General features: G+C 44.1%; 1 pseudogene; it reads left to right on the top strand.

Annotated features, from left to right (window-relative positions):
• The first annotated feature begins 9,794 nt into the window (after positions 1–9,794).
• Positions 9,795–12,148, top strand: LOC115172703 (uncharacterized protein K02A2.6-like; annotated as a pseudogene).
• The last annotated feature ends 302 nt before the right edge of the window (positions 12,149–12,450 follow it).

The raw sequence follows: 12,450 nt of genomic DNA, 5'->3' as shown, positions 1-12,450 counted from the left end.
CGTCCCACATACCCTAGAGAGGTTAACAACCCCTCAATCCAGAAATCGATGAGCAGGCAGAGGAAAAGCCTGGCTCTGCCACACAAGGTTGGCCTCAAGCAGGGGTCTGAGAGATGATGGGCAGACGATTTGGTTCAACAGTATATCCCCAACTACTGCTGAGCCCCCTCTTTTGCTGGATACAGGGAACAAGGAGACCAGGTGACCAACCTGGCCACAATATAAACAGCTCCTAGTACTGATACGCCGCTGCCTCTCTGGAGATAGATGGGTCTGGCCAAGCTGCATGGGTTCAGGATTATAACATGCCTGGGGATGTGATGCAGTCAGAGAAAGAGAGCAAGGCACTGAAGCAGATGTTATGGGACATGCAACCCTACCTCTCCCTCCGACGCTCACGGAGACTGTTGTCAATGCGGATAGTGAGAGAAATGAATTTGTCAAGTCCATCAGGCTCCTTTCTGGACATCAACTCGTCTTTGAGGGTCTCAGTGAGTGTGTTCCGGAATGCTCCCTGAAGGGCCTCGTCATTCCAGCCGCTCTGCGACGAGGAACTCACATGCCATTTCAGCCACACTCTGGGAGCCTTGACGAAGGGACAGAAGTAATTTAGCGACATCCTTTCCACAGACCGGGTGGTCAAAGACCTTCCTCATCTCATCTGTGAATCCACAGTAGGAGAAGCAGATAGGTGACTGTCTCTCCCACACCTCAGTGGCCCAGGAAAGTGCTGCTCCTCGAAAGCAGCCAATTAAAAAAAAGATCTTGGCTCGTTCACTAGCATAAGAGTAGGGCTGTTGCTCAAATACTAGTGAACTTTGCACAAGAAAGGCTCTGCAAGCGCCAAGATCACCATCATAGCGCTCAGGAGTCGGAACAAAAATCTCCCAGGGCGGAGAAGAGGGACTTGAGACTGGTTGTGAACTCTGGGCGGAGGTTTGGACCTGTTGGTCAGACAGGCTCTGTGAAAACTCCTTGATGGTCTCCAGCAGGGTTTTCAGGGCTTGGTCATGTTGCTCAAGGAGGGTGCCTTGACCATCAAGAATTTGGTGAAGAGTAGTGGAGTCTGCTGGGTTCATCTCTTGGCCAGGTCGTACTGTTAAGCGGAGCGACACAGGGGAACCCAAGAGCAGACAGATGGGGAAACAGGGATGAATGAACCAAAATATTTGTTGTTACACAGAGAGATATGGAGTGCAGATCCGGGGAAGCTCGGATGAGTTGAAGAAAAGCCAGATGTGGAGACTGAGGTTGGAGTTAGCTGAGTAGAACAGGGTAAACAGGTCCTGAGGGGAATCCAAGGTAGTGGTGGTGAGTAAAATCCAGAGCAAGGTAGTTGGGTGGTGAGATGTGGAACAGGAGACAGCGGTAACTGCAATGAGAGGATTAACAGTGTCAGGCAAGGAAACAGGCACAGCAGCGTAACAGGATCTTGCATAATCATAAATGGCTAGAATCATGAACGGACTAAGCAGAGATTACAATCTGGCAGAGCGGAAGTGGCAGAACTGAGTATTTGTAGAGTTCTTGATTATGGAACGAGTTGCAGCTGGTAGGGATCTGCTCTGACTCCAGCACACCTGTCTCCAACCACACAATCACACAGAGAGGGAAAGGGAGAGAGAGAGTGTACAGGCAGAGTAACTGCAGATCAAGAAGACACCGGATGAACACCAGAGGGCGTAGCAGGAGCAGATGTGCCAAAAAGTCCCCATTTATCAAAATGTCTATCTTCTTATGGTGATCACTGCTTTTGATAAATAGTTTCTTGAGGGACACTTCATTGAATCAATTATTATGTCTAATGTCGTGGATCTACTCCCCTACTCTGTGTGTGTTTGTGAGTGTGTGTGTGTGTGTGCGTGAGTGTGCCTGTGCGTGTGTTTTTGTGTATGTGTGTGTGTGTGTGTGTGTGTGTGTGTGTGTGTGTGTGTGTGTGTGTGTGTGTGTGTGTGTGTGTGTGTGTGTGTGTGTGTGTGTGTGTGTGTCTGTGTGTGTGCAGGGGCGGACTGGGACCAGAAATTGACCATGGCATTTTTAATGCACCGGACCATTTTTTCCCCCTTGAGGCCCCCAGTAAAAGCTTGATAATGATCAAAGTTAGACAAGCCAACTGGGCAAAAAATGGACCAGCCCATCTGGCATTTGCCCGAAAGGGCCAGCGGGCAGTTTTATATGTACACCCATCTATTCCCGTCCCGGACCCCTTTTGCCTCCAGAACAGCCTGAATTCTTCAGGTGATGGAAATGTTGCTCAATTGGAATAAAGGGACCTAACATGTGCCAGAAAAACATTCCCCACACATTACACCGCCGCCAACAATTTGCACCGTTGACACCAGGCAGGATGGGGCCATGGACTCATGCTGCTTACGCCAAATCCTGACTCTGCCATCAGCATGGCGCTACAGGAACCCGGGATTTGTCGGGGCAGGCAATGTTTTTCCACTCCTCAACTGTCTAGTGTTGGTGATCGAGTGCCGAAAAGAGCTGCTTTTTCTTGTTTTTAACTGATAGGAGTGGAACCCGGTGTGGTCATCTGCTGCAATACCCGTCTGTGACAAGGACCGACAAGTTGTGTGTTCCAAGATTCCGTTCTGCACACTGTTCTACTGCCATGTTATTTATTTGCCTGTTTGTGGCCCACCTGTTAGCTTGCACGATTCTTGCCATTCTCCTTCGACCTCTCATCAACGAGCTGTTTCCACCCACAGGACTGCCGCTGACTGTATGTTTTTGTTTGTTACACCATTCTTGGTGAACTCTAGACACTGTCGTGCGTGAAAAGCCCGGAGGCCGGTCATTTCTGAGATACTGACACCGGCGCGCCTGGCACCGACAATCATACAACGATCAAAGTCGCTTAGCTCACTCGTTTTGCCCACTCTAACGTTCAATCGAAACGGAACTGAATGCCTTGACGCCTGTCTACCTGCTTTATATAGCAAGCCATGGCTATGTTACTCACTGTCTGTTGGAGCGAACCATTTTCGTGAATGAGGTGGTGTACCTAATAAACTGAGTATATATACTGTACCTATTAGACAGTATCAGGTGCAGTCTTAATAGTTAAGTATGGATGTCCATGACTAGTGCCACAATGGGATATGTCTCAATGCCTTAAGATTTAGGGCTATCCCTCAGTCAGAGCTAATTCAGCCAGGCAAGTCTACCCGAATAATTACATCCATGAATAAGGTAATGAATGAGCCAAGGAAGGGATTCTGGACCATGGGCAGCGCTCAAAGTTGTAGTCTACATTCAGGACCATGGACACTGCTTCTAGTTGTAGTCTATGCAATTCTATTCAATGTCAATAACAGTGTGGGCCCTGTGTCTTCTAATGTATGATCAAATAGGTGATTTTCAGGGGTAACGGAGAGAACATTTTCAATCCATATTTAAAGGACCTTCTTTTTTACATTCGGTTCCATGGTTACAGTGAAAGGGAACTTTTGCTACTTGAGTGGAAAAGTCAATTAAATCTGAATGGTTCTGCATAGCAGAGAGTTATTTTACTATATATTTTAAGAGAGTGTTTTGCAGCCCTAGTCGGAAAATGGTCTCCCTCTACAATGGTCCCATAATTTATCTACAGTCTAATATCCAATGCAATTGTGAAGAAGTAATGTTAATTTTATGAAACAAGTATGAAATGATGCAGGAGGGAAAATGACAATTCGATGAAGCATCAGAGAGTATAGGCAACATTACAAGTAAATCTGACTTTAAGTTTGAAAAGAAAGTGAATGCATTGGTTGTGTTTAAATTCAAATTATGCACTTTGCACCACAAAAGAAAGGCAATTCTTTGTACCTGATGGTCAGGTAAATAAGTAAAGCACAGTGATGTTTGGCATGAAATGCCCAAATAATCTCGATCAAATACAGTATGAGCGTGCTATTTTAGTTTGATTAAACATATTTTCTTTGGATTTCAAGCATAATAACCTCCTTTTAGATCCACAATGTAGCAATTCAAATGGGAAGCTGGTAATGGAATGCATTGTGTTAAAATAAAATACCTCACTGAAATTCTTGAAATTACACAAATCCATAAACAAAGGAATCTGCTGTAGGCGACTGAATGTGTGGAATGGTGTGATTCATACAGTATTTTTTGTCAAACTAGCTCAGCCAGTTCAAGACAGTTTCTTATTTTGTCCAGGTTTGGTGGATCTCATTCATTATCACACACCAACGCCTTATTTCTACTGGTTTCCTACTTCTCTGCACCAGTCCTCAAAGCAGAAAGCTCTAAATCCACCTCCTATGAATCAGTTCATGTGAATGAGAGCGACTGAGTTATGAAAAATGCCAAAGCAGCATCTGTAGAATGCTGAGATGCTGAGAGTTCAGGGCTGCAATGTCATTGAAGTTCCAGGCATCGCTCCAGGAAACCACTGTGGATTTCTTTTTTACATTTTGTAAATGTCAAAATTATGGAGCTGGGAATTGTCAAAATCACGATACACATTTGAAACCAGATAGAACAGTACATTTACATTTATGTCATTTAGCAGATGCTATTATCCAGAGCTACTTACAAATTGGTGCATTCACCTTATGATATCCAGTGGAACAACCACTTTACAATAGTACATCCATATATATATATATATATATATATATCATTTTTTTAATAATTTCTTTTGGGGCGGGGGGTATGTGATTTAGGGGGGGGGGTTAGAAGGATTACTTTATCCTATCCCAGGTATTCCTTAAAGAGGTGGGGTTTCAGGTGTCTCCGGAAGGTGGTGATTGACTCCGCTGTCCTGGCGTCGTGAGGGAGCTTGTTCCACCATTGGGGTGCCATCATAATAATATTTCACTCCTCATGAGATGGAAGCAAGAGCATCAGACTTCCTTTGTATGGCTGTTCGTTCCTCTTTCGCATAAAGTCTGTTCCTGCAGTGACAGGCCAGTAAATGCAGTGCAGGAATCTCACATGTCCACTGTAGCTTGGCAGAAGCCTCCCCATCATCCTCTTTACCTGCCACTCACTGCCTCTCTCAATGAAATGGCCCACTAACCACAACTATTACTATCCAATGAGAGATTCCCTGCCAGTGGCCATGGGGCTAATGGCTGGGACTGACAACCCTTTCCTCCCGCTATAATAAACTCTATTTCAGGGGGACATGGACAAGGACGATGGGGCTATGACAACTTTGTGTTTCTGTTACCGGTGACTGTCGTCTTCTGAGGAGGCCCGCATGTGCAGCTCTGGCTGGCTGGCACAGGGGAAACAGTGTGTTTGTCTTCAACATGACAGAAAAATAGATATTTTGAAATTCATATTGGTTCCAGTTCATGACAGGTCTTGTCATGAATGTTCTTTTAGAATTGGCTGTTTATTTGATGGAGAAATAACATTCACTCACAAACTATAAGTTCTCTATGTGCACTCCTGCAACAGGCTTTGCACTGCTTCAAGTACTGTTTTGGTAATGCATGATCTGAGTGTAAGAGGAAAGCAGACCAATATTCCAGGAACTAACCCACCAGGGAGGACAAAGCACCAATGCATATTTAAAGTGTGAGTTCTGCTCTGCCCTCTGATTATGAGGTTGTCTTTCTACACGCCCATGTGTTCTTCCTTCACATGGATGTAATGGTGTACTTTGACACATACATCTTATTGACGTAATGTATACATACAGTATGTACGCTCTCTTTGTCTTCTACACACCAGTCAAGATTTAAGCATAACATAGGATGTCCTACTGATGTGGTTGACATGAGAAGGGTGTGTCCATTTGGTCAGGTAACCATGGTAGCAACATGTTGCTTCAATGTGGAGACTAGCAGATTCTACAGTCCAGGCAGACTAGTTAAAAAATATGGAAATGTATTCATTGTAAAGTTGAGTTCAAATTCATCATAGTTAGAGTATAGGGGAAAAAACTATGCTTTACGGTATGTTTGGATTGCAAATGTTTTCCCGTTAAATTTGGTTTACTCAATCAAATCATGGAAAGTGATATCAACATTAATGCATTGTAAAATAAAATGACACCCATGTCCATGATAATGTGTCAGGAAGTTTTATGGCTACCCATACAGGAAGTGGGGTCATTAATCACTATGATTGAATAGACCCTGCTATTCTTTATAACACTTGTATTATTGGACTTTTTCATCTATGTATGTTCATTAATAGGTCACATTTGCAGGCCATCTGTATTCTCTGTAATCTGTGAATAAATCGCTGAGGTCTGTCCTCATAGTCTCTTTCTCACTATTGATTGTGTCTGTGTGGAGAGGAATATATTGGAAAACAACGCAATTGTGTTCCCATGATTAGATTACCTTCCCCAAGCATGAATGGTATAGTGTACATATTGACATAAATGACCATTCGTACCAAACTTAATTTCACTCTGTGAAGATGGCCTTGTCCAAGACAGCCTAAAAGGTTTGGAATGGGTAAAACACCTGTCAATCTTCTCACTCCCAAGCCATGGTTTGATATTTTGGTTTTCTCTCTCTCTATCTTTCTCCCATTCTATCTCTTTCTGTCTGCTTTCTCTCTCTCCCTCCCTCGCCCACTTTCTCTTTCTTTCTTTATCCTTCACTTCTCCTTGGGTGCAGGTCATTGCTATTAGCCATCTTTCAGGGCTGACATAGGCCTACCTGCTGAATGCTGATACAGACAGAGAGCAATGTTCACAGGACCAGCCTTGGCCAGAGTACTCTAATGCAACAAACACACATGCAAACACACACGCAAACACACACGCACACACTTAATCAATCCACCTGGTAAATTTAGAACAATGTCGTGGAAGAGAGAAAGGTAGGGAATGAGAATGGAGAGAGCTTGAGAAGTATGGATGTAGTAGAGAGAGAAAAGGCTGTTCTGATAGAAGGCTTCAGATTAAAGGAGGAACAGAAGAGGGACAGAGGAGGGACAGAGGAGGGACAGAGGAGGGACAGAGGAGGGACAGAGTTGCAGTGAACTGAAGAACAAACAGACAGATTGAGGATGAGTAAAAAAAGATTGCATGCATTCAGGGGAAGAGAAGCAGACAGTGATGGATGTACAGGAGGGAGAGATGACGTTGAAGAATGAGAGGAAGGGAATTGTTCTTGGGGTGATATACTGATGGAGATGGCTACAGAGCGGGGGATGAAGGGAGAAATAGAAAAGCAGCGGAGGTGAACCTGACTTTAGTAGGGGTCAGCTGCAGTGTGTTGTGTACACCTCACACAGCCTGCCAGTCTATTATATACTCTGTGTTGTGGCCAGTGTGTCTGTCTCTCTGTTGGAGCTCTCAGGGCTTGACGCTCCTGGCTCACAGGGGTTTCTGTGTCTCCCTTAGCACTAAAGGACCAGACAGCAAGAGTGGAGGGTCACTACACAATGAGATCCAGCTATACCCCAAGGGGAGAGGAAGAGGATGCAGCATTGAATTGTTACTGTATAGATGATGAGTAGCAGGACAGGAGAGAGAATAAGAACTAGATGATGAAGAGAACAGATATGGAGAGATAAGGGGAGAGGGAAAGTAGAAAGGGAAGCAGAGTGAGAGAGTGAGAGAGTGAGAGAGTGAGTGAGTGAGTGAGTGAGTGAGTGAGTGAGTGAGTGAGTGAGTGAGTGAGTGAGTGAGTGAGTGAGTGAGAGAGAGAGAGAGAGAGAGAGAGAGAGAGAGAGAGAGAGATGGTTTGAGCAGCAAACCAGTAGCACATGGTTGTTGATGAGAAGATGCATGACACAGGGTGTGATATTTACTGCTGGATGGCCCTTGCGGCTGTGAATTTACATGTCTGTTCTGTGGCCTTTCCACTGTTTGAGAGTCACGCATCGTGGAAGCCTCATGGAAGTCTGTAGAGAGAACCTGGTACACTAGGTGAAACTCTCTTCCCATCCATTTGAGGTTAGACTCAGTCATTGGCTTTCACATTTAAGGCTGATTTAGTCTCTTAGCTAAATACTTCTTTATAATTATCAAGCGAGAGAGAGAGAGAGAAATAGATTGAATATGCAAATTATCTGTAATTCAAACACGCCTTAACCATTTACGAGATAGAACATCAATACTCTTCATCATAAATATGCAAATAAATAAAGGAGGCAATTAAGGTAGTGAGAAGAGTGATGCTGTCTAAAGCTTTCATGTATTGAAGATCGATTGAAGCAGGGTGGAAGTTCAGTGTATTAAAAGTATAAAGTGTTCATTGCCCATCGATAAAAGCAGCTCACTTTAATATCACTCATAAACAACCTAACCACATTATAAAGGCAGCATTCATCACCAACCCACTTAACTATCATCATTTACCCACATAGGAGGCCTAAAACATTTAGGGAGGAACTAACAGCATTTCAAGTTGACCCTGTTGGGGACTCCTTTCATAGATGCACTGGTTTTCTCAACTGTGCTGGTTGTTGGCTGAGAGAACAGGTTGTTGACCCTGGCTACTCTACAGCACAGCCACTGGAATGGGACTACTGCCTCATTGCAGAAGCACTCACTGACTTTATTGTGATTGGATGAGACGTAAACAGGAAATGGTCGTAAACAGGAAATGATCCTGTCATCAGATGTTTTCCACTCAGATTCATTGATGTGTTTCTTTGATACTTGGGATTATTTATAAAGTTGGTCTTGATCGTTAACTGGTGACATTATGGCCAGATGGTTGCTGAGTCATCTAGCTTCATGACTGACATTCATGAGTTTTCTTGGATGTTCGATGGAAATCTTCTCTGATATAATTATATGTAAGAGCTGCCTCATTGTTTGTATTTGGTTTGCAGGTTTGAACTATTCCCCCTATTGAGCACAGTAGTAGGTATAGGACGACAAGAAAAACTCAACTTGACTTAACAATATCAGAATAGGAGTCAACAACAAGTCACACTTCCGTCTCTATGGAGAAATAGTTTGAGGTTAAGCGTTGTGTTTCTGTGCAGGACACACAGCAGACAGTCACCTCTAAGCACCTGACCTGTCCACCACCGGAATGAACCACTCCTGTTGTGTATTGATATGCTAGTTTTGTCCCTTTAGGGCACCTGTAACCCCCCCTCCCCGTTGAAATGCTTGGAATGTTCTTCATGTGAAACGCATTAAACAATGTCCACGTTAATTTCTACTCCCGTCTCATGTCCTGTCCTTATATTAGTTGTATAAGTAATACAGTGTGCTATACAACAAAACTGGCGACAAGGAAGAAACGTTCTCACGTTTGTACTCATCGTCTTCGGCAGAAAGTCTGAGTTAAATTCGTAATTTTTTTTTCGCTGTAGAAAGACGCAAACAAAACGTTTTGCTAGCTAGCCTTTGATGTCACGGCAACGAGAGCCTCGAGGGATAGGAAGAGTTTCGCTGCGGGAGAAAGTGAAGTCATCATTAAAAGTTAAAAGAAAGAAAAAAAGGGGTCTGGGTGTAAGGGACCGTCTGAAAAGTGTGAGAAAGAAAAATAAACCGAAAATGCCTGCATTGATTGGAAATATAGGAACATTTGATGAATCTGTGGAACAATGGAGTTCTTACACAGAACGTTTTGAGTACTTTGTGTTGGCAAATGGAATTAAAGCAGAAGTCGTTGTGCCAACATTTTTGACTGTTATGGGAGGAAAAACATTCAATCTACTGCGCAGCCTAGTAACGCCTGAAAAACCTGGTGATAAATCATATGATGAAATTGTGGCTACCTTAAAAGGACATTATTCCCCCAAACCACTGATAATTGCAGAGAGATTCCGGTTTCATAAGAGAAATCAAGAGGAGGGGGAATCGATCTCACAGTTTGTGGCTGTATTGAAACAGTTATCTGAACACTGAATTTGGGCGATCAATGAGTGACACTATACGTGATAGGTTAGTGTGTGGCATGCACAGCGAGGCAATTCAGAAACGCCTTTTGACTGAGAGTAACTTAACATTGCAGAGAGCAATAGAAGTACGTACATCAATGGAAATGGCAAATAAAGACGCACAACAGCTAAGTGCATCGACCAAAGTGCATAAGGTGTCTACGTGGTTAAAAAACAAGGCAGGAGGTGGCAAGCCATGCTATCGCTGTGGGAAACCAGGTCACCAAGCAGAGGAGTGATGGTGCAAAGACTTAGACTGCAGAAGTTGTGGAAAAAAGGGTCACATCGAACGTGCATGTAAAAACAAAAAGACACAATCAAATAAAAGTACTGAACAAAGGAAGCGCGACTTCAGGAAGTACAAAAAGAAAGTGCATAAAATGGAGCACACAGAGGATGAACAAAGTGATACCCTGTCTGAAGGGGAAGAATCTTTGCATGTTATGTCAATTTCAGACAATGGATACGGCTACTGGGTGACACCGCTACTGGATGGAAACGCAGTACGGATGCAAGTGGACACTGGAGCAGTCATGTCTTTGCTGTCTGAGGCTGTATACAAGGAGAAACTACATCACCTCACACTACAGCCCACAAAGATGACGCTGAAAACATACACCGGTGAGATTGTTCCAGTCGGAGGAAGCGTGAATGTTACAGTGGAGCTCAACAAACAGAAGGTAAACCACTCTACATTGTGAAAGGCAACCATCCAGCATTGCTAGGATGCACATGGCTGGAAAATATCAAACTAAACTGGCAGGAAATTCACATGGTTGCAAAAGAGGACACAAACCTACAAGGGATATTGAGGAAACACGCGGATGTGTTCAAAGGAGACCTTGGCAGTATGAAGGACATAACAGTTAAACTGACCGTGAAACCAGACAGCAAGCCAAAATGCTTCAAAGCTAGACCTGTCCCATACGCCATAAAACCAAAAGTTGAAATTGAGCTAAACAGACTAGTCGAGAGTGGAGTATTGGATCCAGTGAATGTTAGTGAATGGGCTACACCTGTTGTTCCGGTCATAAAAAAAGATGGATCACTCAGACTCTGTGGTGATTTCAAAGTCACCATTAACCCAGTCTTGACTGCTGAAAAATATCCACTACCCCTCAGTGACGACCTCTTTTCTGGTTTAGCTGAAGGACAAAAATTCAGTAAGATAGACTTATGTCAGGCCTATCTACAGATGCATGTGGACCAAGATTCACAAGAACTGTTGACCATAGTGACTCACAAAGGACTGTACAGGTACCGGAGGCTTCCTTTTGGAATCACCTCAGCTCCAGCCTTGTTTCAGAGAGCTATGGACCAGATACTGAGCGGGCTCACTGGGGTCCAATGTTACCTCGATGATCTACTCATCACTGGCAAAGACGAGCAGGAGCACCTGAGAAACTTGAACGCTACACTACAGAGATTGGATGAGTACGGTCTGAGGGTCCGGAAGGACAAATGTGAGTTTTTCCAGCGCTCTCTTGAGTACCTGGGCCACGTCATCGACAGTTCGGGGCTCCACAAGGCGCCATCAAAGGTGAAGGCCGTTGTGGAAGCTCCATCCCCACAGAACGTGAGTCAGCTGAGATCATTCTTAGGATTACTGACATACTACGCAAAGTTTGTGCCAAACCTAGCTAATATGTTAAAGCCACTGCATGAACTTTTGAACATATCCAAACAGTGGAAGTGGACAGACAGATGTGAGGAGGCATTCAAGAACGCGAAAACAGCCTTAGCTCAGTCAGAGGCCCTAACCCACTTCAACCCCAACTTGCCATTACAGTTGGCATGTGATGCATCGCCTTATGGCGTTGGTGCAGTTGTCTCACACATCATGCCATCAGGTGAAGAAAGGCCAATTGCTTTCGCATCACGGACCTTAAGTAAAGCCGAGTGCAATTATGGACAGATAGAGCGTGAAGCACTCGCCATTGTGTTTGGAGTTAAGAAATTTCATCAGTTTCTGTTTGGCTGACAATTCACACTGCTGACGGACCATAGACCCCTCACCTCCATCTTTGGTCCCGACACCGACATTCCGCCGCTTGCAGCCAGCTGCATGCAGCGATGGGCGTTATTGTTATCTGCTCACCAGTACGATATCAAGTAGAGAAGGTCTGAGCAGCACTGCAATGCAGACGGCCTCTCAAGGCTTCCCTTACCTGTCGCACACACTGAGCACTCCCAGGCTGAAATCTTCTACTTCAAGGAAGTGACGAACGCCCCAGTTACATCTGTCCAAGTGAAAAAGTTCACCCACACTGATCCAGTGATGTCTGAGGTCGTGGACATTGTCACTCGTGGAAAAGAAGAAGAGATGTCGGACAGCCTGCAACCTTACAGTGAGGGAAAAAAGTATTTGATCCCCTGCTGATTTTGTACGTTTGCCCACTGACAAAGAAATGATCAGTCTATAATTTTAATGGTAGGTTTATTTGAACAGTGAGAGACAGAATAACAACAAAAAATCCAGAAAAACGCATGTCAAAAATGTTATAAATTGATTAGCATTTTAATGAGGGAAATAAGGATTTGACCCCCTCTCAATCAGAAAGATTTCTGGCTCCCAGGTGTCTTTTATACAGGTAATGAGCTGAGATTAGGAGCACACTCTTAAAG

The sequence above is a fragment of the Salmo trutta genome, chromosome 33 (genome assembly GCF_901001165.1).
Source record: "Salmo trutta chromosome 33, fSalTru1.1, whole genome shotgun sequence".
In the NCBI taxonomy this organism is placed as follows: domain Eukaryota; kingdom Metazoa; phylum Chordata; class Actinopteri; order Salmoniformes; family Salmonidae; genus Salmo; species Salmo trutta.
Note: the sequence above shows the minus strand (reverse complement) of the source record. Positions and strands in the feature narration are given on the sequence as shown.